The sequence below is a fragment of the Brachyhypopomus gauderio genome, chromosome 6 (genome assembly GCF_052324685.1).
Source record: "Brachyhypopomus gauderio isolate BG-103 chromosome 6, BGAUD_0.2, whole genome shotgun sequence".
Taxonomy (NCBI): Eukaryota; Metazoa; Chordata; class Actinopteri; order Gymnotiformes; family Hypopomidae; genus Brachyhypopomus; species Brachyhypopomus gauderio.
In genome coordinates this window covers 3,771,882-3,797,060 of record NC_135216.1, presented here as the reverse complement: position 1 = coordinate 3,797,060, position 25,179 = coordinate 3,771,882, and the positions used below count along the sequence as shown (strand labels likewise).

Sequence of the window (25,179 nt, the reverse complement as noted above, 5' to 3'; positions counted from 1 at the left end):
ACCCAGAGTTGAACTGGGGACCTCTTGATCTGCAGTCAAATGATCTACCACTGAGCTATACCCCCAGCAGGAAGTGTGATTTGCAACCTCAATGTGAGCACATGAGCAGGAAAAACACAAGCTCACAAGATACCTGATGTGGAGCTTACAGGAGATATTGGAAGGTGACAATCTAAAGGAATGCTTTGAGTAACAGTAAAAATGCTCGCCCAGTGGCGTAAATCCTGAACAAATGCTTTTCTCAGGAATCCATTTTAAAACACATTGGCACTTCCTGAGCAGTGACTGCTGGATGATATTATGAAATGGCACCATCCATATGACATATTTTTGGACTTGTTCAAAGGGTGCACTCTATGAGCAAAATATCATGTGCATGTTGAAATTGCAAGCAGCCAGAAGGTCTTTCAAGTTTGCGATGAGGACCATTTAGAGAAGAAGTGGTAATCACTTGAATTCCAATCAAATGCATCGTTAAATTGAGATATCATGAGCGTCCTCAAATGCTGCAATGATGAGATTCACCAGTATTAAAAGATATATGTTTGGGAATGAAATCAGCAGCCTTTAATGAGTGATGATGGAGACAGAACAATGTCGTAAGATATCTGACTGAAAATGAATTGGACTGCTTGAAAAGGTCATATACGAAATGTTTAAAAGGCAAGAATTGCATAGTATCACAACAAACAAGGTAAAGCAAACACTTCCAGATGCCACTAGGGGGCACCCAGAGTTGAACTGGGGACCTCTTGATCTGCAGTCAAATGCTCTACCACTGAGCTATACCCCCAGCAGGAAGTGGGATTTGCAACCTCAATGTGAGCACATGAGCAGGAAAAACACAAGCTCACAAGATACCTGATGTGGAGCTTAGAGGAGATTTTGGAAGGTGACAATCTAAAGGAATGCTTTGAGTAACAGTAAAAATGCTCCCCCAGTGGCGTAAATCCTGAACAAATGCTTTTCTCAGGAATCCATTTTTAAACACATTGGCACTTCCTGAGCAGTGACTGCTGGATGATATTATGAAATGGCACCATCCATATGACATATTTTTGGACTTGTTCAAAGGGTGCACTCTATGAGCAAAATATCATGTGCATGTTGAAATTGCAAGCAGCCAGAAGGTCTTTCAAGTTTGTGATGAGGACCATTTAGAGAAGAAGTGGTAATAACTTGAATTCCAATCACATGCGTCGTTAAATTGAGATATCATGAGCGTCCTCAAATGCTGTAATGATGAGATTCACCAGTATTACAAGATATATGTTTGGGAATGAAATCAGCAGCCTTTAATGAGTGATGATTGAGAGAGAACAATGTCGTAAGATATCTGACTGAAAATGAATTGGACTGCTTGAAAAGGTCATATACGAAATGTTTAAAAGGCAAGAATTGCATAGTATCACAACAAACAGGGTAAAGCAAACACTACCAGATACCACTAGGGGGCAGCCAGAGTTGAACTGGGGACCTCTTGATCTGCAGTCAAATGCTCTATCACTGAGCTATACCCCCAGCAGGAAGTGTGATTTGCAACCTCAATGTGAGCACATGAGCAGGAAAAACACAAGCTCACAAGATACCTGATATGGAGCTTACAGGAGATTTTGGAAGGTGACAATCTAAAGGAATGCTTTGAGTAACAGTAAAAATGCTCCCCCAGTGGCGTAAATCCTGAACAAATGCTTTTCTCAGGAATCCATTTTTAAACACATTGGCACTTCCTGAGCAGTGACTGCTGGATGATATTATGAAATGGCACCATCCATATGACATATTTTTGGACTTGTTCAAAGGGTGCACTCTATGAGCAAAATATCATGTGCATGTTGAAATTGCAAGCAGCCAGAAGGTCTTTCAAGTTTGCGATGAGGACCATTTAGAGAAGAAGTGGTAATCACTTGAATTCCAATCAAATGCATCGTTAAATTGAGATATCATGAGCGTCCTCAAATGCTGCAATGATGAGATTCACCAGTATTAAAAGATATATGTTTGGGAATGAAATCAGCAGCCTTTAATGAGTGATGATGGAGACAGAACAATGTCGTAAGATATCTGACTGAAAATGAATTGGACTGCTTGAAAAGGTCATATACGAAATGTTTAAAAGGCAAGAATTGCATAGTATCACAACAAACAAGGTAAAGCAAACACTTCCAGATGCCACTAGGGGGCACCCAGAGTTGAACTGGGGACCTCTTGATCTGCAGTCAAATGCTCTACCACTGAGCTATACCCCCAGCAGGAAGTGGGATTTGCAACCTCAATGTGAGCACATGAGCAGGAAAAACACAAGCTCACAAGATACCTGATGTGGAGCTTAGAGGAGATTTTGGAAGGTGACAATCTAAAGGAATGCTTTGAGTAACAGTAAAAATGCTCCCCCAGTGGCGTAAATCCTGAACAAATGCTTTTCTCAGGAATCCATTTTTAAACACATTGGCACTTCCTGAGCAGTGACTGCTGGATGATATTATGAAATGGCACCATCCATATGACATATTTTTGGACTTGTTCAAAGGGTGCACTCTATGAGCAAAATATCATGTGCATGTTGAAATTGCAAGCAGCCAGAAGGTCTTTCAAGTTTGTGATGAGGACCATTTAGAGAAGAAGTGGTAATAACTTGAATTCCAATCACATGCGTCGTTAAATTGAGATATCATGAGCGTCCTCAAATGCTGTAATGATGAGATTCACCAGTATTACAAGATATATGTTTGGGAATGAAATCAGCAGCCTTTAATGAGTGATGATTGAGAGAGAACAATGTCGTAAGATATCTGACTGAAAATGAATTGGACTGCTTGAAAAGGTCATATACGAAATGTTTAAAAGGCAAGAATTGCATAGTATCACAACAAACAGGGTAAAGCAAACACTACCAGATACCACTAGGGGGCAGCCAGAGTTGAACTGGGGACCTCTTGATCTGCAGTCAAATGCTCTATCACTGAGCTATACCCCCAGCAGGAAGTGTGATTTGCAACCTCAATGTGAGCACATGAGCAGGAAAAACACAAGCTCACAAGATACCTGATATGGAGCTTACAGGAGATTTTGGAAGGTGACAATCTAAAGGAATGCTTTGAGTAACAGTAAAAATGCTCCCCCAGTGGCGTAAATCCTGAACAAATGCTTTTCTCAGGAATCCATTTTTAAACACATTGGCACTTCCTGAGCAGTGACTGCTGGATGATATTATGAAATGGCACCATCCATATGACATATTTTTGGACTTGTTCAAAGGGTGCACTCTATGAGCAAAATATCATGTGCATGTTGAAATTGCAAGCAGCCAGAAGGTCTTTCAAGTTTGCGATGAGGACCATTTAGAGAAGAAGTGGTAATAACTTGAATTCCAATCACATGCGTCGTTAAATTGAGATATCATGAGTGTCCTCAAATGCTGTAATGATGAGATTCACCAGTATTACAAGATATATGTTTGGGAATGAAATCAGCAGCCTTTAATGAGTGATGATTGAGAGAGAACAATGTCGTAAGATATCTGACTGAAAATGAATTGGACTGCTTGAAAAGGTCATATACGAAATGTTTAAATGGCAAGAATTGCATAGTATCACAACAAACAGGGTAAAGCAATCACTACCAGGTGCCACTAGGGGGCACCCAGAGTTGAACTGGGGACCTCTTGATCTGCAGTCAAATGCTCTACCACTGAGCTATACCCCCAACAGGAAGTGTGATTTGCAACCTCAATGTGAGCACATGAGCAGGAAAAACACAAGCTCACAAGATACCTGATGTGGAGCTTAGAGGAGATTTTGGAAGGTGACAATCTAAAGGAATGCTTTGAGTAACAGTAAAAATGCTCCCCCAGTGGCGTAAATCCTGAACAAATGCTTTTCTCAGTAATCCATTTTTAAACACATTGGCACTTCCTGAGCAGTGACTGCTGGATGATATTATGAAATGGCACCATCCATATGACATATTTTTGGACTTGTTCAAAGGGTGCACTCTATGAGCAAAATATCATGTGCATGTTGAAATTGCAAGCAGCCAGAAGGTCTTTCAAGTTTGCGATGAGGACCATTTAGAGAAGAAGTGGTAATAACTTGAATTCCAATCACATGCGTCGTTAAATTGAGATATCATGAGCGTCCTCAAATGCTGTAATGATGAGATTCACCAGTATTACAAGATATATGTTTGGGAATGAAATCAGCAGCCTTTAATGAGTGATGATTGAGAGAGAACAATGTCGTAAGATATCTGACTGAAAATGAATTGGACTGCTTGAAAAGGTCATATACGAAATGTTTAAAAGGCAAGAATTGCATAGTATCACAACAAACAGGGTAAAGCAATCACTACCAGATGCCACTAGGGGGCACCCAGAGTTGAACTGGGGACCTCTTGATCTGCAGTCAAATGCTCTACCACTGAGCTATACCCCCAACAGGAAGTGTGATTTGCAACCTCAATGTGAGCACATGAGCAGGAAAAACACAAGCTCACAAGATACCTGATGTGGAGCTTAGAGGAGATTTTGGAAGGTGACAATCTAAAGGAATGCTTTGAGTAACAGTAAAAATGCTCCCCCAGTGGCGTAAATCCTGAACAAATGCTTTTCTCAGGAATCCATTTTTAAACACATTGGCACTTCCTGAGCAGTGACTGCTGGATGATATTATGAAATGGCACCATCCATATGACATATTTTTGGACTTGTTCAAAGGGTGCACTCTATGAGCAAAATATCATGTGCATGTTGAAATTGCAAGCAGCCAGAAGGTCTTTCAAGTTTGTGATGAGGACCATTTAGAGAAGAAGTGGTAATAACTTGAATTCCAATCACATGCGTCGTTAAATTGAGATATCATGAGTGTCCTCAACAGAGGTGGGGACTCGAGTCACATGACTTGGACTCGAGTCAGACTCGAGTCATTAATATTAAGACTTTTGACTTGACTTGAAAAAATATTCAGAGACTTAGACTTGACTTGGACTTTTACACCAATAACTTGGGACTTGAATTGGACTTGATCCTGTTTACTTGCAAAGACCTGATTTTTTTTTACCCCAAATCTAAATTTTAAAGCGCATATTAATATTTATAAAGTGCGCCCCATTAATTTCATTTCCGTCCTTCTGACGCAGACCGGTCCTCTGCTTTTCCACATATCGCGATCGATCGATCGCCAGTGGTTGGTGCCAGAGCGAACTAGTAACTCATTGAATCATAGCTATGGATCAGAGGTAAATAAACTAGATTTTTTTTCAGCGTGAGATATCGGAAGTGTGGCGTGTGAGCGTGTGAAGACAGTCAAATGCGTGTGTCTCACGCTCAATGCGTGAGAGTTGGCAAACCTGGGTTCTGTATCTGAACTCGGGGAAGAGAGCCTCTCTCTGTCACCATCATATCCAGTTCTTTCTCAGCATGGATTGTGTATTTGAAGACATCTACGTCGAGAAAAAATATATTGACAAAAGTAGAGCGAGTTTTCAGCTATGGGGACATCATTCTACGGCCTCATCGTGCACAAATGACATAGCCTACAGACTTTTGGCCAGTTTGGTCTTTTGCAAATGCAATGCAGAATAGTTTACTGAAATGTCTAAAGTTGCAGATTCCTGTTAATTGTTCAGTTCTTATATTGTGTCACTCACACATGGACACACATGTTCTCCAAGAAACCAGATAAGAGAAGAGAGGGAAAAATGCTGTTATGGTTCTTTGTATTGTACTGTGAAAATATCAGCACTTTTTATTTGAACATTGAGTTCTACTTATGACTTTTTCACATAATATTTATTTCTGGAAAATTGTAGTTTAAAGTATGAATATTTTTGCAGCTAATTTTAACAAATTGAACTGTGCAATAAAGAGGTGTAATTTAATTTTTTTTAATACTTCGTGTTTTCAGTTGCACATGTTTTATCAAGATTTGAGGAGAATACAAATTTAAAAAAGAACACATGTCTATTATTTACATTTTAAAATATACCTGCAACATTGGTTAAAAAAAAAGACTTGAAAGGACTTGAAATTCCAAGTTTCAGACTTGGGACTTGACTTGACGGTTGCCTGTCTTGACTCGAGACTTGACTTGACTTGACTGTCTTTGCTTGAGACTTGACTTGGGACTTGAGGATAAAGACTTGGACTTACTTGAGACTTGCAAAACACTGACTTGGTCCCACCTCTGGTCCTCAAATGCTGTAATGATGAGATTCACCAGTATTACAAGATATATGTTTGGGAATGAAATCAGCAGCCTTTAATGAGTGATGATTGAGAGAGAACAATGTCGTAAGATATCTGACTGAAAATGAATTGGACTGCTTGAAAAGGTCATATACGAAATGTTTAAAAGGCAAGAATTGCATAGTATCACAACAAACAGGGTAAAGCAAACACTTCCAGATGCCACTAGGGGGCACCCAGAGTTGAACTGGGGACCTCTTGATCTGCAGTCAAATGCTCTACCACTGAGCTATACCCCCAGCAGGAAGTGTTATTTGCAACCTCAATGTGAGCACATGAGCAGGAAAAACACAAGCTCACAAGATACCTGATGTGGAGCTTACAGGAGATTTTGGAAGGTGGCAATCTAAAGGAATGCTTTGAGTAACAGTAAAAATGCTTGCCCAGTGGCGTAAATCCTGAACAAATGCTTTTCTCAGGAATCCATTTTTAAACACATTGGCACTTCCTGAGCAGTGACTGCTGGATGATGTTATGAAATGGCACCATCCATATGACATATTTTTGGACTTGTTCAAAGGGTGCACTCTATGAGCAAAATATCATGTGCATGTTGAAATTGCAAGCAGCCAGAAGGTCTTTCAAGTTTGCGATGAGGACCATTTAGAGAAGAAGTGGTAATAACTTGAATTCCAATCACATGCGTCGTTAAATTGAGATATCATGAGCGTCCTCAAATGCTGTAATGATGAGATTCACCAGTATTACAAGATATATGTTTGGGAATGAAATCAGCAGCCTTTAATGAGTGATGATTGAGAGAGAACAATGTCGTAAGATATCTGACTGAAAATGAATTGGACTGCTTGAAAAGGTCATATACGAAATGTTTAAAAGGCAAGAATTGCATAGTATCACATCAAACAGGGTAAAGCAAACACTTTCAGATGCCACTAGGGGGCACCCAGAGTTGAACTGGGGACCTCTTGATCTGCAGTCAAATGCTCTACCACTGAGCTATATCCCCAGCAGGAAGTGTTATTTGCAACCTCAATGTGAGCACATGAGCAGGAAAAACACAAGCTCACAAGATACCTGATGTGGAGCTTACAGGAGATTTTGGAAGGTGACAATCTAAAGGAATGCTTTGAGTAACAGTAAAAATGCTCGCCTAGTGGCATAAATCCTGAACAAATGCTTTTCTCAGGAATCCATTTTTAAACACATTGGCACTTCCTGAGCAGTGACTGCTGGATGATATTATGAAATGGCACCATCCATATGACATATTTTTGGACTTGTTCAAAGGGTGCACTCTATGAGCAAAATATCATGTGCATGTTGAAAGTGCAAGCAGCCAGAAGGTCTTTCAAGTTTGCGATGAGGACCATTTAGAGAAGAAGTGGTAATAACTTGAATTCCAATCACATGCGTCGTTAAATTGAGATATCATGAGCGTCCTCAAATGCTGTAATGATGAGATTCACCAGTATTACAAGATATATGTTTGGGAATGAAATCAGCAGCCTTTAATGAGTGATGATTGAGAGAGAACAATGTCGTAAGATATCTGACTGAAAATGAATTGGACTGCTTGAAAAGGTCATATACGAAATGTTTAAAAGGCAAGAATTGCATAGTATCACAACAAACAGGGTAAAGCAATCACTACCAGATGCCACTAGGGGGCACCCAGAGTTGAACTGGGGACCTCTTGATCTGCAGTCAAATGCTCTACCACTGAGCTATATCCCCAGCAGGAAGTGTTATTTGCAACCTCAATGTGAGCACATGAGCAGGAAAAACACAAGCTCACAAGATACCTGATGTGGAGCTTACAGGAGATTTTGGAAGGTGACAATCTAAAGGAATGCTTTGAGTAACAGTAAAAATGCTCGCCTAGTGGCATAAATCCTGAACAAATGCTTTTCTCAGGAATCCATTTTTAAACACATTGGCACTTCCTGAGCAGTGACTGCTGGATGATATTATGAAATGGCACCATCCATATGACATATTTTTGGACTTGTTCAAAGGGTGCACTCTATGAGCAAAATATCATGTGCATGTTGAAAGTGCAAGCAGCCAGAAGGTCTTTCAAGTTTGCGATGAGGACCATTTAGAGAAGAAGTGGTAATAACTTGAATTCCAATCACATGCGTCGTTAAATTGAGATATCATGAGCGTCCTCAAATGCTGTAATGATGAGATTCACCAGTATTACAAGATATATGTTTGGGAATGAAATCAGCAGCCTTTAATGAGTGATGATTGAGAGAGAACAATGTCGTAAGATATCTGACTGAAAATGAATTGGACTGCTTGAAAAGGTCATATACGAAATGTTTAAAAGGCAAGAATTGCATAGTATCACAACAAACAGGGTAAAGCAAACACTTCCAGATGCCACTAGGGGGCACCCAGAGTTGAACTGGGGACCTCTTGATCTGCAGTCAAATGCTCTACCACTGAGCTATACCCTCAGCAGGAAGTGTGATTTGCAACCTCAATGTGAGCACATGAGCAGGAAAAACACAAGCTCACAAGATACCTGATGTGGAGCTTACAGGAGATTTTGGAAGGTGACAATCTAAAGGAATGATTTGAGTAACAGTAAAAATGCTCGCCCAGTGGCGTAAATCCTGAACAAATGCTTTTCTCAGGAATCCATTTTTAAACACATTGGCACTTCCTGAGCAGTGACTGCTGGATGATATTATGAAATGGCACCATCCATATGACATGTTTTTAGACTTGTTCAAAGGGTGCACTCTATGAGCAAAATATCATGTGCATGTTGAAATTGCAAGCAACCAGAAGGTCTTTCAAGTTTGCGATGAGGACCATTTAGAGAAGAAGTGGTAATCACTTGAATTCCAATCACATGCGTCGTTAAATTGAGATATCATGAGCGTCCTCAAATGCTGTAATGATGAGATTCACCAGTATTACAAGATAAATGTTTGGGAATGAAATCAGCAGCCTTTAATGAGTGATGATTGAGAGAGAACAATGTCGTAAGATATCTGACTGAAAATGAATTGGACTGCTTGAAAAGGTCATATACAAAATGTTTAAAAGGCAAGAATTGCATAGTATCACAACAAACAGGGTAAAGCAAACACTTCCAGATGCCACTAGGGGGCACCCAGAGTTGAACTGGGGACCTCTTGATCTGCAGTCAAATGCTCTACCACTGAGCTATACCCCCAGCGGGAAGTGTGATTTGCAACCTCAATGTGAGCACATGAGCAGGAAAAACACAAGCTCACAAGATACCTGATGTGGAGCTTACAGGAGATTTTGGAAGGTGACAATCTAAAGGAATGCTTTGAGTAACAGTAAAAATGTTCGCCCAGTTGAGTAAATCCTGAACAAATGCTTTTCTCAGGAATCCATTTTTAAACACATTGGCACTTCCTGAGCAGTGACTGCTGGATGATATTATGAAATGGCACCATCCATATGACATATTTTTAGACTTGTTCAAGGGGTGCACTCTATGAGCAAAATATCATGTGCATGTTGAAATTGCAAGCAGCCAGAAGGTCTTTCAAGTTTGCGATGAGGACCATTTAGAGAAGAAGTGGTTATAACTTGAATTCCAATCACATGCGTCGTTAAATTGAGGTATCATGAGCGTCCTCAAATGCTGTAATGATGAGATTCACCAGTATTACAAGATATATGTTTGGGAATGAAATCAGCAGCCTTTAATGAGTGATGATTGAGAGAGAACAATGTCGTAAGATATCTGACTGAAAATGAATTGGACTGCTTGAAAAGGTCATATTCGAAATGTTTAAAAGGCAAGAATTGCATAGTATCACAACAAACAGGGTAAAGCAAACACTTCCAGATGCCACTAGGGGGCACCCAGAGTTGAACTGGGGACCTCTTGATCTGCAGTCAAATGCTCTACCACTGAGCTATACCCTCAGCAGGAAGTGTGATTTGCAACCTCAATGTGAGCACATGAGCAGGAAAAACACAAGCTCACAAGATACCTGATGTGGAGCTTACAGGAGATTTTGGAAGGTGGCAATCTAAAGGAATGCTTTGAGTAACAGTAAAAATGCTCGCCCAGTGGCGTAAATCCTGAACAAATGCTTTTCTCAGGAATCCATTTTTAAACACATTGGCACTTCCTGAGCAGTGACTGCTGGATGATATTATGAAATGGCACCATCCATATGACATATTTTTGGACTTGTTCAAAGGGTGCACTCTATGAGCAAAATATCATGTGCATGTTGAAATTGCAAGCAGCCAGAAGGTCTTTCAAGTTTGCGATGAGGACCATTTAGAGAAGAAGTGGTAATAACTTCAATTCCAATCACATGCGTCGTTAAATTGAGATATCATGAGCGTCCTCAAATGCTGTAATGATGAGATTCACCAGTATTACAAGATATATGTTTGGGAATGAAATCAGCAGCCTTTAATGAGTGATGATTGAGAGAGAACAATGTCGTAAGATATCTGACTGAAAATGAATTGGACTGCTTGAAAAGGTCATATACGAAATGTTTAAAAGGCAAGAATTGCATAGTATCACAACAAACAGGGTAAAGCAAACACTACCAGATGCCACTAGGGGGCACCCAGAGTTGAACTGGGGACCTCTTGATCTGCAGTCAAATGCTCTACCACTGAGCTATACCCTCAGCAGGAAGTGTGATTTGCAACCTCAATGTGAGCACATGAGCAGGAAAAACACAAGCTCACAAGATACCTGATGTGGAGCTTACAGGAGATTTTGGAAGGTGGCAATCTAAAGGAATGCTTTGAGTAACAGTAAAAATGCTCGCCCAGTGGCGTAAATCCTGAACAAATGCTTTTCTCAGGAATCCATTTTTAAACACATTGGCACTTCCTGAGCAGTGACTGCTGGATGATATTATGAAATGGCACCATCCATATGACATATTTTTGGACTTGTTCAAAGGGTGCACTCTATGAGCAAAATATCATGTGCATGTTGAAATTGCAAGCAGCCAGAAGGTCTTTCAAGTTTGCGATGAGGACCATTTAGAGAAGAAGTGGTAATAACTTCAATTCCAATCACATGCGTCGTTAAATTGAGATATCATGAGCGTCCTCAAATGCTGTAATGATGAGATTCACCAGTATTACAAGATATATGTTTGGGAATGAAATCAGCAGCCTTTAATGAGTGATGATTGAGAGAGAACAATGTCGTAAGATATCTGACTGAAAATGAATTGGACTGCTTGAAAAGGTCATATACGAAATGTTTAAAAGGCAAGAATTGCATAGTATCACAACAAACAGGGTAAAGCAAACACTACCAGATGCCACTAGGGGGCACCCAGAGTTGAACTGGGGACCTCTTGATCTGCAGTCAAATGCTCTACCACTGAGCTATACCCCCAGCAGGAAGTGTGATTTGCAACCTCAATGTGAGCACATGAGCAGGAAAAACACAAGCTCACAAGATACCTGATGTGGAGCTTAGAGGAGATTTTGGAAGGTGACAATCTAAAGGAATGCTTTGAGTAACAGTAAAAATGCTCGCCCAGTGGCGTAAATCCTGAACAAATGCTTTTCTCAGGAATCCATTTTTAAACACATTGGCACTTCCTAAGCAGTGACTGCTGGATGATATTATGAAATGGCACCATCCATATGACATATTTTTGGACTTGTTCAAAGGGTGCACTCTATGAGCAAAATATCATGTGCATGTTGAAATTGCAAGCAGCCAGAAGGTCTTTCAAGTTTGCGATGAGGACCATTTAGAGAAGAAGTGGTAATCACTTGAATTCCAATCACATGCGTCGTTAAATTGAGATATCATGAGTGTCCTCAAATGCTGTAATGATGAGATTCACCAGTATTACAAGATATATGTTTGGGAATGAAATCAGCAGCCTTTAATGAGTGATGATTGAGAGAGAACAATGTCGTAAGATATCTGACTGAAAATGAATTGGACTGCTTGAAAAGGTCATATACGAAATGTTTAAAAGGCAAGAATTGCATAGTATCACAACAAACAGGGTAAAGCAAACACTTCCAGATGCCACTAGGGGGCACCCAGAGTTGAACTGGGGACCTCTTGATCTGCAGTCAAATGCTCTACCACTGAGCTATACCCCCAGCAGGAAGTGTGATTTGCAACCTCAATGTGAGCACATGAGCAGGAAAAACACAAGCTCACAAGATACCTGATGTGGAGCTTACAGGAGATTTTGGAAGGTGACAATCTAAAGGAATGATTTGAGTAACAGTAAAAATGCTCGCCCAGTGGCGTAAATCCTGAACAAATGCTTTTCTCAGGAATCCATTTTTAAACACATTGGCACTTCCTGAGCAGTGACTGCTGGATGATATTATGAAATGGCACCATCCATATGACATGTTTTTAGACTTGTTCAAAGGGTGCACTCTATGAGCAAAATATCATGTGCATGTTGAAATTGCAAGCAGCCAGAAGGTCTTTCAAGTTTGCGATGAGGACCATTTAGAGAAGAAGTGGTAATCACTTGAATTCCAATCACATGCGTCGTTAAATTGAGATATCATGAGCGTCCTCAAATGCTGTAATGATGAGATTCACCAGTATTACAAGATAAATGTTTGGGAATGAAATCAGCAGCCTTTAATGAGTGATGATTGAGAGAGAACAATGTCGTAAGATATCTGACTGAAAATGAATTGGACTGCTTGAAAAGGTCATATACAAAATGTTTAAAAGGCAAGAATTGCATAGTATCACAACAAACAGGGTAAAGCAAACACTTCCAGATGCCACTAGGGGGCACCCAGAGTTGAACTGGGGACCTCTTGATCTGCAGTCAAATGCTCTACCACTGAGCTATACCCCCAGCAGGAAGTGTGATTTGCAACCTCAATGTGAGCACATGAGCAGGAAAAACACAAGCTCACAAGATACCTGATGTGGAGCTTACAGGAGATTTTGGAAGGTGACAATCTAAAGGAATGCTTTGAGTAACAGTAAAAATGTTCGCCCAGTTGCGTAAATCCTGAACAAATGCTTTTCTCAGGAATCCATTTTTAAACACATTGGCACTTCCTGAGCAGTGACTGCTGGATGATATTATGAAATGGCACCATCCATATGACATATTTTTAGACTTGTTCAAGGGGTGCACTCTATGAGCAAAATATCATGTGCATGTTGAAATTGCAAGCAGCCAGAAGGTCTTTCAAGTTTGCGATGAGGACCATTTAGAGAAGAAGTGGTTATAACTTGAATTCCAATCACATGCGTCGTTAAATTGAGGTATCATGAGCGTCCTCAAATGCTGTAATGATGAGATTCACCAGTATTACAAGATATATGTTTGGGAATGAAATCAGCAGCCTTTAATGAGTGATGATTGAGAGAGAACAATGTCGTAAGATATCTGACTGAAAATGAATTGGACTGCTTGAAAAGGTCATATTCGAAATGTTTAAAAGGCAAGAATTGCATAGTATCACAACAAACAGGGTAAAGCAAACACTTCCAGATGCCACTAGGGGGCACCCAGAGTTGAACTGGGGACCTCTTGATCTGCAGTCAAATGCTCTACCACTGAGCTATACCCCCAGCAGGAAGTGCGATTTGCAACCTCAATGTGAGCACATGAGCAGGAAAAACACAAGCTCACAAGATACCTGATGTGGAGCTTACAGGAGATTTTGGAAGGTGGCAATCTAAAGGAATGCTTTGAGTAACAGTAAAAATGCTCGCCCAGTGGCGTAAATCCTGAACAAATGCTTTTCTCAGGAATCCATTTTTAAACACATTGGCACTTCCTGAGCAGTGACTGCTGGATGATATTATGAAATGGCACCATCCATATGACATATTTTTAGACTTGTTCAAGGGGTGCACTCTATGAGCAAAATATCATGTGCATGTTGAAATTGCAAGCAGCCAGAAGGTCTTTCAAGTTTGCGATGAGGACCATTTAGAGAAGAAGTGGTTATAACTTGAATTCCAATCACATGCGTCGTTAAATTGAGGTATCATGAGCGTCCTCAAATGCTGTAATGATGAGATTCACCAGTATTACAAGATATATGTTTGGGAATGAAATCAGCAGCCTTTAATGAGTGATGATTGAGACAGAACAATGTCGTAAGATATCTGACTGAAAATGAATTGGACTGCTTGAAAAGGTCATATACGAAATGTTTAAAAGGCAAGAATTGCATAGTATCACAACAAACAGGGTAAAGCAAACACTTCCAGATGCCACTAGGGGGCACCCAGAGTTGAACTGGGGACCTCTTGATCTGCAGTCAAATGCTCTACCACTGAGCTTTACCCCCAGCAGGAAGTGTGATTTGCAACCTCAATGTGAGCACATGAGCAGGAAAAACACAAGCTCACAAGATACCTGATGTGGAGCTTACAGGAGATTTTGGAAGGTGACAATCTAAAGGAATGATTTGAGTAACAGTAAAAATGCTCGCCCAGTGGCGTAAATCCTGAACAAATGCTTTTCTCAGGAATCCATTTTTAAACACATTGGCACTTCCTGAGCAGTGACTGCTGGATGATATTATGAAATGGCACCATCCATATGACATGTTTTTAGACTTGTTCAAAGGGTGCACTCTATGAGCAAAATATCATGTGCATGTTGAAATTGCAAGCAACCAGAAGGTCTTTCAAGTTTGCGATGAGGACCATTTAGAGAAGAAGTGGTAATCACTTGAATTCCAATCACATGCGTCGTTAAATTGAGATATCATGAGCGTCCTCAAATGCTGTAATGATGAGATTCACCAGTATTACAAGATAAATGTTTGGGAATGAAATCAGCAGCCTTTAATGAGTGATGATTGAGAGAGAACAATGTCGTAAGATATCTGACTGAAAATGAATTGGACTGCTTGAAAAGGTCATATACAAAATGTTTAAAAGGCAAGAATTGCATAGTATCACAACAAACAGGGTAAAGCAAACACTTCCAGATGCCACTAGGGGGCACCCAGAGTTGAACTGGGGACCTCTTGATCTGCAGTCAAATGCTCTACCACTGAGCTATACCCCCAGCAGGAAGTGTTATTTGCAACCTCAATGTGAGCACATGAGCAGGAAAAACACAAGCTCACAAGATACCTGATGTGGAGCTTACAGGAGATTTTGGAAGGTGACAATCTAAAGGAATGCTTTGAGTAACAGTAAAAATGCTCGCCCAGTGGCGTAAATCCTGAACAAATGCTTTTCTCAGGAATCCATTTTTAAACACATTGGCACTTCCTGAGCAGTGACTGCTGGATGATATTATGAAATGGCACCATCCATATGACATATTTTTGGACTTGTTCAAAGGGTGCACTCTATGAGCAAAATATCATGTGCATGTTGAAATTGCAAGCAGCCAGAAGGTCTTTCAAGTTTGTGATGAGGACCATTTAGAGAAGAAGTGGTAATAACTTGAATTCCAATCACATGCGTCGTTAAATTGAGATATCATGAGTGTCCTCAAATGCTGTAATGATGAGATTCACCAGTATTACAAGATATATGTTTGGGAATGAAATCAGCAGCCTTTAATGAGTGATGATTGAGAGAGAACAATGTCGTAAGATATCTGACTGAAAATGAATTGGACTGCTTGAAAAGGTCATATACGAAATGTTTAAAAGGCAAGAATTGCATAGTATCACAACAAACAGGGTAAAGCAAACACTTCCAGATGCCACTAGGGGGCACCCAGAGTTGAACTGGGGACCTCTTGATCTGCAGTCAAATGCTCTACCACTGAGCTATACCCTCAGCAGGAAGTGTGATTTGCAACCTCAATGTGAGCACATGAGCAGGAAAAACACAAGCTCACAAGATACCTGATGTGGAGCTTACAGGAGATTTTGGAAGGTGACAATCTAAAGGAATGATTTGAGTAACAGTAAAAATGCTCGCCCAGTGGCGTAAATCCTGAACAAATGCTTTTCTCAGGAATCCATTTTTAAACACATTGGCACTTCCTGAGCAGTGACTGCTGGATGATATTATGAAATGGCACCATCCATATGACATGTTTTTAGACTTGTTCAAAGGGTGCACTCTATGAGCAAAATATCATGTGCATGTTGAAATTGCAAGCAACCAGAAGGTCTTTCAAGTTTGCGATGAGGACCATTTAGAGAAGAAGTGGTAATCACTTGAATTCCAATCACATGCGTCGTTAAATTGAGATATCATGAGCGTCCTCAAATGCTGTAATGATGAGATTCACCAGTATTACAAGATAAATGTTTGGGAATGAAATCAGCAGCCTTTAATGAGTGATGATTGAGAGAGAACAATGTCGTAAGATATCTGACTGAAAATGAATTGGACTGCTTGAAAAGGTCATATACAAAATGTTTAAAAGGCAAGAATTGCATAGTATCACAACAAACAGGGTAAAGCAAACACTTCCAGATGCCACTAGGGGGCACCCAGAGTTGAACTGGGGACCTCTTGATCTGCAGTCAAATGCTCTACCACTGAGCTATACCCCCAGCGGGAAGTGTGATTTGCAACCTCAATGTGAGCACATGAGCAGGAAAAACACAAGCTCACAAGATACCTGATGTGGAGCTTACAGGAGATTTTGGAAGGTGACAATCTAAAGGAATGCTTTGAGTAACAGTAAAAATGTTCGCCCAGTTGAGTAAATCCTGAACAAATGCTTTTCTCAGGAATCCATTTTTAAACACATTGGCACTTCCTGAGCAGTGACTGCTGGATGATATTATGAAATGGCACCATCCATATGACATATTTTTAGACTTGTTCAAGGGGTGCACTCTATGAGCAAAATATCATGTGCATGTTGAAATTGCAAGCAGCCAGAAGGTCTTTCAAGTTTGCGATGAGGACCATTTAGAGAAGAAGTGGTTATAACTTGAATTCCAATCACATGCGTCGTTAAATTGAGGTATCATGAGCGTCCTCAAATGCTGTAATGATGAGATTCACCAGTATTACAAGATATATGTTTGGGAATGAAATCAGCAGCCTTTAATGAGTGATGATTGAGAGAGAACAATGTCGTAAGATATCTGACTGAAAATGAATTGGACTGCTTGAAAAGGTCATATTCGAAATGTTTAAAAGGCAAGAATTGCATAGTATCACAACAAACAGGGTAAAGCAAACACTTCCAGATGCCACTAGGGGGCACCCAGAGTTGAACTGGGGACCTCTTGATCTGCAGTCAAATGCTCTACCACTGAGCTATACCCTCAGCAGGAAGTGTGATTTGCAACCTCAATGTGAGCACATGAGCAGGAAAAACACAAGCTCACAAGATACCTGATGTGGAGCTTACAGGAGATTTTGGAAGGTGGCAATCTAAAGGAATGCTTTGAGTAACAGTAAAAATGCTCGCCCAGTGGCGTAAATCCTGAACAAATGCTTTTCTCAGGAATCCATTTTTAAACACATTGGCACTTCCTGAGCAGTGACTGCTGGATGATATTATGAAATGGCACCATCCATATGACATATTTTTGGACTTGTTCAAAGGGTGCACTCTATGAGCAAAATATCATGTGCATGTTGAAATTGCAAGCAGCCAGAAGGTCTTTCAAGTTTGCGATGAGGACCATTTAGAGAAGAAGTGGTAATAACTTCAATTCCAATCACATGCGTCGTTAAATTGAGATATCATGAGCGTCCTCAAATGCTGTAATGATGAGATTCACCAGTATTACAAGATATATGTTTGGGAATGAAATCAGCAGCCTTTAATGAGTGATGATTGAGAGAGAACAATGTCGTAAGATATCTGACTGAAAATGAATTGGACTGCTTGAAAAGGTCATATACGAAATGTTTAAAAGGCAAGAATTGCATAGTATCACAACAAACAGGGTAAAGCAAACACTACCAGATGCCACTAGGGGGCACCCAGAGTTGAACTGGGGACCTCTTGATCTGCAGTCAAATGCTCTACCACTGAGCTATACCCCCAGCAGGAAGTGTGATTTGCAACCTCAATGTGAGCACATGAGCAGGAAAAACACAAGCTCACAAGATACCTGATGTGGAGCTTAGAGGAGATTTTGGAAGGTGACAATCTAAAGGAATGCTTTGGGTAACAGTAAAAATGCTCGCCCAGTGGCGTAAATCCTGAACAAATGCTTTTCTCAGGAATCCATTTTTAAACACATTGGCACTTCCTAAGCAGTGACTGCTGGATGATATTATGAAATGGCACCATCCATATGACATATTTTTGGACTTGTTCAAAGGGTGCACTCTATGAGCAAAATATCATGTGCATGTTGAAATTGCAAGCAGCCAGAAGGTCTTTCAAGTTTGCGATGAGGACCATTTAGAGAAGAAGTGGTAATAACTTGAATTCCAATCACATGCGTCGTTAAATTGAGATATCATGAGCGTCCTCAAATGCTGTAATGATGAGATTCACCAGTATTACAAGATATATGTTTGGGAATGAAATCAGCAGCCTTTAATGAGTGATGATTGAGAGAGAACAATGTCGTAAGATATCTGACTGAAAATGAATTGGACTGCTTGAAAAGGTCATATACGAAATGTTTAAAAGGCAAGAATTGCATAGTATCACAACAAACAGGGTAAAGCAAACACTACCAGATGCCACTAGGGGGCACCCAGAGTTGAACTGGGGACCTCTTGATCTGCAGTCAAATGCTCTACCACTGAGCTATACCCCCAGCAGGAAGTGTGATTTGCAACCTCAATGTGAGCACATGAGCAGGAAAAACACAAGCTCACAAGATACCTGATGTGGAGCTTAGAGGAGATTTTGGAAGGTGACAATCTAAAGGAATGCTTTGAGTAACAGTAAAAATGCTCGCCCAGTGGCGTAAATCCTGAACAAATGCTTTTCTCAGGAATCCATTTTTAAACACATTGGCACTTCCTAAGCAGTGACTGCTGGATGATATTATGAAATGGCACCATCCATATGACATATTTTTGGACTTGTTCAAAGGGTGCACTCTATGAGCAAAATATCATGTGCATGTTGAAATTGCAAGCAGCCAGAAGGTCTTTCAAATTTGCGATGAGGACCATTTAGAGAAGAAGTGGTAATCACTTGAATTCCAATCACATGCGTCGTTAAATTGAGATATCATGAGTGTCCTCAAATGCTGTAATGATGAGATTCACCAGTATTACAAGATATATGTTTGGGAATGAAATCAGCAGCCTTTAATGAGTGATGATTGAGAGAGAACAATGTCGTAAGATATCTGACTGAAAATGAATTGGACTGCTTGAAAAGGTCATATTCGAAATGTTTAAAAGGCAAGAATTGCATAGTATCACAACAAACAGGGTAAAGCAAACACTTCCAGATGCCACTAGGGGGCACCCAGAGTTGAACTGGGGACCTTTTGATCTGCAGTCAAATGCTCTACCACTGAGCTATACCCCCAGCAGGAAGTGCGATTTGCAACCTCAATGTGAGCACATGAGCAGGAAAAACACAAGCTGACAAGATACCTGATGTGGAGCTTACAGGAGATTTTGGAAGGTGGCAATCTAAAGGAATGCTTTGAGTAACAGTAAAAATGCTCGCCCAGTGGCGTAAATCCTGAACAAATGCTTTTCTCAGGAATCCATTTTTAAACACATTGGCACTTCCTGAGCAGTGACTGCTGGATGATATTATGAAATGGCACCATCCATATGACATATTTTTGGACTTGTTCAAAGGGTGCACTCTATGAGCAAAATATCATGTGCATGTTGAAATTGCAAGCAGCCAGAAGGTCTTTCAAGTTTGCGATGAGGACCATTTAGAGAAGAAGTGGTAATAACTTGAATTCCAATCACATGCGTCGTTAAATTGAGATATCATGAGTGTCCTCAAATGATGTAATGATGAGATTCACCAGTATTACAAGATATATGTTTGGGAATGAAATCAGCAGCCTTTAATGAGTGATGATTGAGAGAGAACAATGTCGTAAGATATCTGACTGAAAATGAATTGGACTGCTTGAAAAGGTCATATACGAAATGTTTAAAAGGCAAGAATTGCATAGTATCACAACAAACAAGGTAAAGCAAACACTACCAGATGCCACTAGGGGGCACCCAGAGTTGAACTGGGGACCTCTTGATCTGCAGTCAAATGCTCTACCACTGAGCTATACCCCCAGCAGGAAGTGCGATTTGCAACCTCAATGTGAGCACATGAGCAGGAAAAACACAAGCTCACAAGATACCTGATGTGGAGCTTACAGGAGATTTTGGAAGGTGGCAATCTAAAGGAATGCTTTGAGTAACAGTAAAAATGCTCGCCCAGTGGCGTAAATCCTGAACAAATGCTTTTCTCAGGAATCCATTTTTAAACACATTGGCACTTCCTGAGCAGTGACTGCTGGATGATATTATGAAATGGCACCATCCATATGACATATTTTTAGACTTGTTCAAGGGGTGCACTCTATGAGCAAAATATCATGTGCATGTTGAAATTGCAAGCAGCCAGAAGGTCTTTCAAGTTTGCGATGAGGACCATTTAGAGAAGAAGTGGTTATAACTTGAATTCCAATCACATGCGTCGTTAAATTGAGGTATCATGAGCGTCCTCAAATGCTGTAATGATGAGATTCACCAGTATTACAAGATATATGTTTGGGAATGAAATCAGCAGCCTTTAATGAGTGATGATTGAGACAGAACAATGTCGTAAGATATCTGACTGAAAATGAATTGGACTGCTTGAAAAGGTCATATACGAAATGTTTAAAAGGCAAGAATTGCATAGTATCACAACAAACAGGGTAAAGCAAACACTTCCAGATGCCACTAGGGGGCACCCAGAGTTGAACTGGGGACCTCTTGATCTGCAGTCAAATGCTCTACCACTGAGCTTTACCCCCAGCAGGAAGTGTGATTTGCAACCTCAATGTGAGCACATGAGCAGGAAAAACACAAGCTCACAAGATACCTGATGTGGAGCTTACAGGAGATTTTGGAAGGTGACAATCTAAAGGAATGATTTGAGTAACAGTAAAAATGCTCGCCCAGTGGCGTAAATCCTGAACAAATGCTTTTCTCAGGAATCCATTTTTAAACACATTGGCACTTCCTGAGCAGTGACTGCTGGATGATATTATGAAATGGCACCATCCATATGACATGTTTTTAGACTTGTTCAAAGGGTGCACTCTATGAGCAAAATATCATGTGCATGTTGAAATTGCAAGCAACCAGAAGGTCTTTCAAGTTTGCGATGAGGACCATTTAGAGAAGAAGTGGTAATCACTTGAATTCCAATCACATGCGTCGTTAAATTGAGATATCATGAGCGTCCTCAAATGCTGTAATGATGAGATTCACCAGTATTACAAGATAAATGTTTGGGAATGAAATCAGCAGCCTTTAATGAGTGATGATTGAGAGAGAACAATGTCGTAAGATATCTGACTGAAAATGAATTGGACTGCTTGAAAAGGTCATATACAAAATGTTTAAAAGGCAAGAATTGCATAGTATCACAACAAACAGGGTATAGCAAACACTTCCAGATGCCACTAGGGGGCACCCAGAGTTGAACTGGGGACCTCTTGATCTGCAGTCAAATGCTCTACCACTGAGCTATACCCCCAGCGGGAGGTGTGATTTGCAACCTCAATGTGAGCACATGAGCAGGAAAAACACAAGCTCACAAGATACCTGATGTGGAGCTTACAGGAGATTTTGGAAGGTGACAATCTAAAGGAATGCTTTGAGTAACAGTAAAAATGTTCGCCCAGTTGAGTAAATCCTGAACAAATGCTTTTCTCAGGAATCCATTTTTAAACACATTGGCACTTCCTGAGCAGTGACTGCTGGATGATATTATGAAATGGCACCATCCATATGACATATTTTTAGACTTGTTCAAGGGGTGCACTCTATGAGCAAAATATCATGTGCATGTTGAAATTGCAAGCAGCCAGAAGGTCTTTCAAGTTTGCGATGAGGACCATTTAGAGAAGAAGTGGTTATAACTTGAATTCCAATCACATGCGTCGTTAAATTGAGGTATCATGAGCGTCCTCAAATGCTGTAATGATGAGATTCACCAGTATTACAAGATATATGTTTGGGAATGAAATCAGCAGCCTTTAATGAGTGATGATTGAGAGAGAACAATGTCGTAAGATATCTGACTGAAAATGAATTGGACTGCTTGAAAAGGTCATATTCGAAATGTTTAAAAGGCAAGAATTGCATAGTATCACAACAAACAGGGTAAAGCAAACACTTCCAGATGCCACTAGGGGGCACCCAGAGTTGAACTGGGGACCTCTTGATCTGCAGTCAAATGCTCTACCACTGAGCTATACCCTCAGCAGGAAGTGTGATTTGCAACCTCAATGTGAGCACATGAGCAGGAAAAACACAAGCTGACAAGATACCTGATGTGGAGCTTACAGGAGATTTTGGAAGGTGGCAATCTAAAGGAATGCTTTGAGTAACAGTAAAAATGCTCGCCCAGTGGCGTAAATCCTGAACAAATGCTTTTCTCAGGAATCCATTTTTAAACACATTGGCACTTCCTGAGCAGTGACTGCTGGATGATATTATGAAATGGCACCATCCATATGACATATTTTTGGACTTGTTCAAAGGGTGCACTCTATGAGCAAAATATCATGTGCATGTTGAAATTGCAAGCAGCCAGAAGGTCTTTCAAGTTTGCGATGAGGACCATTTAGAGAAGAAGTGGTAATAACTTGAATTCCAATCACATGCGTCGTTAAATTGAGATATCATGAGTGTCCTCAAATGATGTAATGATGAGATTCACCAGTATTACAAGATATATGTTTGGGAATGAAATCAGCAGCCTTTAATGAGTGATGATTGAGAGAGAACAATGTCGTAAGATATCTGACTGAAAATGAATTGGACTGCTTGAAAAGGTCATATACGAAATGTTTAAAAGGCAAGAATTGCATAGTATCACAACAAACAAGGTAAAGCAAACACTACCAGATGCCACTAGGGGGCACCCAGAGTTGAACTGGGGACCTCTTGATCTGCAGTCAAATGCTCTACCACTGAGCTATACCCCCAGCAGGAAGTGTGATTTGCAACCTCAATGTGAGCACATGAGCAGGAAAAACACAAGCTCACAAGATACCTGATGTGGAGCTTACAGGAGATTTTGGAAGGTGACAATCTAAAGGAATGATTTGAGTAACAGTAAAAATGCTCGCCCAGTGGCGTAAATCCTGAACAAATGCTTTTCTCAGGAATCCATTTTTAAACACATTGGCACTTCCTGAGCAGTGACTGCTGGATGATATTATGAAATGGCACCATCCATATGACATATTTTTGGACTTGTTCAAAGGGTGCACTCTATGAGCAAAATATCATGTGCATGTTGAAATTGCAAGCAGCCAGAAGGTCTTTCAAGTTTGCGATGAGGACCATTTAGAGAAGAAGTGGTAATAACTTGAATTCCAATCACATGCGTCGTTAAATTGAGATATCATGAGCGTCCTCAAATGCTGTAATGATGAGATTCACCAGTATTACAAGATATATGTTTGGGAATGAAATCAGCAGCCTTTAATGAGTGATGATTGAGAGAGAACAATGTCGTAAGATATCTGACTGAAAATGAATTGGACTGCTTGAAAAGGTCATATACGAAATGTTTAAAAGGCAAGAATTGCATAGTATCACAACAAACAGGGTAAAGCAAACACTACCAGATGCCACTAGGGGGCACCCAGAGTTGAACTGGGGACCTCTTGATCTGCAGTCAAATGCTCTACCACTGAGCTATACCCCCAGCAGGAAGTGTGATTTGCAACCTCAATGTGAGCACATGAGCAGGAAAAACACAAGCTCACAAGATACCTGATGTGGAGCTTAGAGGAGATTTTGGAAGGTGACAATCTAAAGGAATGCTTTGAGTAACAGTAAAAATGCTCGCCCAGTGGCGTAAATCCTGAACAAATGCTTTTCTCAGGAATCCATTTTTAAACACATTGGCACTTCCTAAGCAGTGACTGCTGGATGATATTATGAAATGGCACCATCCATATGACATATTTTTGGACTTGTTCAAAGGGTGCACTCTATGAGCAAAATATCATGTGCATGTTGAAATTGCAAGCAGACAGAAGGTCTTTCAAGTTTGCGATGAGGACCATTTAGAGAAGAAGTGGTAATCACTTGAATTCCAATCACATGCGTCGTTAAATTGAGATATCATGAGTGTCCTCAAATGCTGTAATGATGAGATTCACCAGTATTACAAGATATATGTTTGGGAATGAAATCAGCAGCCTTTAATGAGTGATGATTGAGAGAGAACAATGTCGTAAGATATCTGACTGAAAATGAATTGGACTGCTTGAAATGGTCATATACGAAATGTTTAAAAGGCAAGAATTGCATAGTATCACATCAAACAGGGTAAAGCAAACACTTTCAGATGCCACTAGGGGGCAACCAGAGTTGAACTGGGGACCTCTTGATCTGCAGTCAAATGCTCTACCACTGAGCTATACCCCCAGCAGGAAGTGTTATTTGCAACCTCAATGTGAGCACATGAGCAGGAAAAACACAAGCTCACAAGATACCTGATGTGGAGCTTAGAGGAGATTTTGGAAGGTGACAATCTAAAGGAATGCTTTGAGTAACAGTAAAAATGCTCGCCCAGTGGCGTAAATCCTGAACAAATGCTTTTCTCAGGAATCCATTTTTAAACACATTGGCACTTCCTGAGCAGTGACTGCTGGATGATATTATGAAATGGCACCATCCATATGACATATTTTTGGACTTGTTCAAAGGGTGCACTCTATGAGCAAAATATCATGTGCATGTTGAAATTGCAAGCAGCCAGAAGGTCTTTCAAGTTTGCGATGAGGACCATTTAGAGAAGAAGTGGTAATAACTTCAATTCCAATCACATGCGTCGTTAAATTGAGATATCATGAGCGTCCTCAAATGCTGTAATGATGAGATTCACCAGTATTACAAGATATATGTTTGGGAATGAAATCAG

At 40.3% G+C, this 25,179-nt stretch overlaps 22 non-coding genes across 22 annotated transcripts; all 22 read right to left on the bottom strand.

Moving 5' to 3' along the window:
* Positions 1 to 721: 721 nt before the first annotated feature.
* Positions 722 to 793, bottom strand: trnac-gca (transfer RNA cysteine (anticodon GCA)). The gene has a single exon. It is a non-coding gene; the product is annotated as a tRNA-Cys (tRNA).
* Positions 794 to 2,177: 1,384 nt separating this feature from the next.
* Positions 2,178 to 2,249, bottom strand: trnac-gca (transfer RNA cysteine (anticodon GCA)). Its single transcript has one exon. It is a non-coding gene; the product is annotated as a tRNA-Cys (tRNA).
* Positions 2,250 to 3,633: 1,384 nt separating this feature from the next.
* On the bottom strand, positions 3,634 to 3,705 carry trnac-gca (transfer RNA cysteine (anticodon GCA)). The gene has a single exon. It is a non-coding gene; the product is annotated as a tRNA-Cys (tRNA).
* Positions 3,706 to 4,361: 656 nt separating this feature from the next.
* trnac-gca (transfer RNA cysteine (anticodon GCA)) lies at positions 4,362 to 4,433 on the bottom strand. Its single transcript has one exon. It is a non-coding gene; the product is annotated as a tRNA-Cys (tRNA).
* Positions 4,434 to 6,411: 1,978 nt separating this feature from the next.
* On the bottom strand, positions 6,412 to 6,483 carry trnac-gca (transfer RNA cysteine (anticodon GCA)). The gene has a single exon. It is a non-coding gene; the product is annotated as a tRNA-Cys (tRNA).
* Positions 6,484 to 7,139: 656 nt separating this feature from the next.
* trnac-gca (transfer RNA cysteine (anticodon GCA)) lies at positions 7,140 to 7,211 on the bottom strand. Its single transcript has one exon. It is a non-coding gene; the product is annotated as a tRNA-Cys (tRNA).
* Positions 7,212 to 7,867: 656 nt separating this feature from the next.
* Positions 7,868 to 7,939, bottom strand: trnac-gca (transfer RNA cysteine (anticodon GCA)). Its single transcript has one exon. It is a non-coding gene; the product is annotated as a tRNA-Cys (tRNA).
* Positions 7,940 to 9,323: 1,384 nt separating this feature from the next.
* trnac-gca (transfer RNA cysteine (anticodon GCA)) lies at positions 9,324 to 9,395 on the bottom strand. The gene has a single exon. It is a non-coding gene; the product is annotated as a tRNA-Cys (tRNA).
* A 2,112-nt stretch (positions 9,396 to 11,507) lies between these two features.
* Positions 11,508 to 11,579, bottom strand: trnac-gca (transfer RNA cysteine (anticodon GCA)). Its single transcript has one exon. It is a non-coding gene; the product is annotated as a tRNA-Cys (tRNA).
* Positions 11,580 to 12,235: 656 nt separating this feature from the next.
* On the bottom strand, positions 12,236 to 12,307 carry trnac-gca (transfer RNA cysteine (anticodon GCA)). The gene has a single exon. It is a non-coding gene; the product is annotated as a tRNA-Cys (tRNA).
* A 656-nt stretch (positions 12,308 to 12,963) lies between these two features.
* On the bottom strand, positions 12,964 to 13,035 carry trnac-gca (transfer RNA cysteine (anticodon GCA)). Its single transcript has one exon. It is a non-coding gene; the product is annotated as a tRNA-Cys (tRNA).
* Positions 13,036 to 13,691: 656 nt separating this feature from the next.
* On the bottom strand, positions 13,692 to 13,763 carry trnac-gca (transfer RNA cysteine (anticodon GCA)). Its single transcript has one exon. It is a non-coding gene; the product is annotated as a tRNA-Cys (tRNA).
* Positions 13,764 to 15,147: 1,384 nt separating this feature from the next.
* Positions 15,148 to 15,219, bottom strand: trnac-gca (transfer RNA cysteine (anticodon GCA)). The gene has a single exon. It is a non-coding gene; the product is annotated as a tRNA-Cys (tRNA).
* A 1,384-nt stretch (positions 15,220 to 16,603) lies between these two features.
* trnac-gca (transfer RNA cysteine (anticodon GCA)) lies at positions 16,604 to 16,675 on the bottom strand. Its single transcript has one exon. It is a non-coding gene; the product is annotated as a tRNA-Cys (tRNA).
* Positions 16,676 to 18,059: 1,384 nt separating this feature from the next.
* trnac-gca (transfer RNA cysteine (anticodon GCA)) lies at positions 18,060 to 18,131 on the bottom strand. Its single transcript has one exon. It is a non-coding gene; the product is annotated as a tRNA-Cys (tRNA).
* Positions 18,132 to 18,787: 656 nt separating this feature from the next.
* trnac-gca (transfer RNA cysteine (anticodon GCA)) lies at positions 18,788 to 18,859 on the bottom strand. Its single transcript has one exon. It is a non-coding gene; the product is annotated as a tRNA-Cys (tRNA).
* A 656-nt stretch (positions 18,860 to 19,515) lies between these two features.
* trnac-gca (transfer RNA cysteine (anticodon GCA)) lies at positions 19,516 to 19,587 on the bottom strand. Its single transcript has one exon. It is a non-coding gene; the product is annotated as a tRNA-Cys (tRNA).
* Positions 19,588 to 20,243: 656 nt separating this feature from the next.
* On the bottom strand, positions 20,244 to 20,315 carry trnac-gca (transfer RNA cysteine (anticodon GCA)). The gene has a single exon. It is a non-coding gene; the product is annotated as a tRNA-Cys (tRNA).
* A 1,384-nt stretch (positions 20,316 to 21,699) lies between these two features.
* On the bottom strand, positions 21,700 to 21,771 carry trnac-gca (transfer RNA cysteine (anticodon GCA)). The gene has a single exon. It is a non-coding gene; the product is annotated as a tRNA-Cys (tRNA).
* Positions 21,772 to 23,155: 1,384 nt separating this feature from the next.
* Positions 23,156 to 23,227, bottom strand: trnac-gca (transfer RNA cysteine (anticodon GCA)). Its single transcript has one exon. It is a non-coding gene; the product is annotated as a tRNA-Cys (tRNA).
* A 656-nt stretch (positions 23,228 to 23,883) lies between these two features.
* On the bottom strand, positions 23,884 to 23,955 carry trnac-gca (transfer RNA cysteine (anticodon GCA)). Its single transcript has one exon. It is a non-coding gene; the product is annotated as a tRNA-Cys (tRNA).
* Positions 23,956 to 24,611: 656 nt separating this feature from the next.
* On the bottom strand, positions 24,612 to 24,683 carry trnac-gca (transfer RNA cysteine (anticodon GCA)). Its single transcript has one exon. It is a non-coding gene; the product is annotated as a tRNA-Cys (tRNA).
* Positions 24,684 to 25,179: the final 496 nt, after the last annotated feature.